We start from the raw sequence: 1,644 nt of genomic DNA on the forward strand, positions 1-1,644 counted from the left end.
GATCCGGTGTGTGTTCTCTATTTCTGTGTTTTTTTTTAATGTCAAAAAGTTTTATTGTTATAATAAAAAAACACCCAACTGCTCAAGTCCATAACTAGAATAAGTAGTCTTACAGTCACTACCAAGATCAGGCTCTTGAAATTGCCTAGATGAAAGCAGTTTTACATTAGGATAGATTCCCATTCTGTTTTACCCACAAAGCATGAAAGACGTTCACTATACATTTCTCAATTTGCTGTTTCCTGAAGAACCCACAGCTTGTAACATTCTCCAAAGAGACATTAGGCAGTGTCTGAAATGGTTTGGCAGAACATCACGTTCAGTTTGTACCAGTAGAGCCAAAACCACCTGCACCGCGTTCAGTTTCATCTAGACTCTGCAAAATGACAAAAAGGGTGAAAAAGGTTACATTTTAGCCAGAAAATAAAACCACAATAGGAAATGTTTGTTTAATATATTAAGTCACCTTCAACTCCTCAAGTTCTGGATAGCAGATGCGTTCACAAATCAGTTGAGCTATTCTGTCACCCTTTTTAACTACCGAAATATAAATGCGAAAAAGAAAAAAGTGAAACGATTAGGATCTCCCCCAAAAATGATTAAAGAAACAAAGTCTTAGCCATTTAGTTCCCCTGCATTCACTTCCACATAAAACAATGCAGCTCAAATCTGAACATTTTGTCTTAGAATGCAGCCCACGTAGATTTAAAAACAGATACCATACAGAAAGTGAACAAACAAACTTCAAAGCTGCCCACAGTTTATTAGAAAACATAACTACCGTTAACATTCCTTATATTTATAAGGAGTTAGATAGTGGGTTACTCTCACTGAGAAAGGAAATTAATTCCACTACTGCTGCCTTACAGCAAACAAATAGATAGAGTGAAAGCTGAAATACAAAGTCTACAATACAGCTTAATCTGTTTAGTTTCTGGTAATATTCATTGCAACTGAATACATCTCGTCCAAACATCGTTTCGTAAGACATTCAACAAATTCCCTCTTAAGAACACAATGATTCATTCTCGATCAATTTGAGATGCCAACTGTCCTTTGGTACGGAGAAGCCATTCGTCATGTATCAGCAATTCAAATTTGACAAGCAGCTTGACTGTGGCGTGTTGCCTAATTCTCACCCAAGGCCCAAATGTGGAGAAGCTAAAAAGCTTCCAAGAGCAATTTCACCCGATGCTACCAGCACCCCACACCCCATAACTCATACTTGATGGCCAGTTGATGAAAAATCTCCAATTTAATCCCAGGCACTGCCAAAAATAATTCATCTGGGCTCTCTGGAACAAATTATGTTTTTAAAAACAGGTGGAAATAGTCATTAGTTGATGGCTTAATACTACTCAAAAGTACAATAGTCTGGCAGCTCAAAATAACTGCCAGAATCTCATCTGTTATTTGTTTCGCTACATTGTGGATTTTGACGTGGAATTTTGTCCATCTAAGAGACATTTACATAACCACTGATAACTGCAGACAGTTACGATTCAGAACAATTGATACTGGTTAACGATATTGCATGGGTTAGAGATTTCAGAAACATGAACAGCACTGATTGGGCAAGATAAAATGAAACAAGTATGAGAATAAATACCTAAATTCTTTCTGGGGAAGGTGGGACCTCTATAA

General features: G+C 37.1%; 1 long non-coding RNA gene across 2 annotated transcripts; it reads right to left on the bottom strand.

The window, feature by feature from the left end:
- Positions 1-28: 28 nt before the first annotated feature.
- Positions 29-880, bottom strand: LOC122545210. 2 transcript variants are annotated; one of them, XR_006310518.1, is made up of 3 exons: positions 782-880; positions 467-537; positions 29-376 (listed from the first exon to the last, which is right to left on the bottom strand). It is a non-coding gene; the product is annotated as an uncharacterized LOC122545210 (long non-coding RNA). The 2 variants fall into 2 exon arrangements; XR_006310517.1 differs by lacking the exon at positions 782-880 and having other exon boundaries at positions 467-775.
- Between the last annotated feature and the right edge of the window lie 764 nt (positions 881-1,644).

Source organism: Chiloscyllium plagiosum, unplaced genomic scaffold (assembly GCF_004010195.1).
Source record: "Chiloscyllium plagiosum isolate BGI_BamShark_2017 unplaced genomic scaffold, ASM401019v2 scaf_69432, whole genome shotgun sequence".
Taxonomy (NCBI): Eukaryota; Metazoa; Chordata; class Chondrichthyes; order Orectolobiformes; family Hemiscylliidae; genus Chiloscyllium; species Chiloscyllium plagiosum.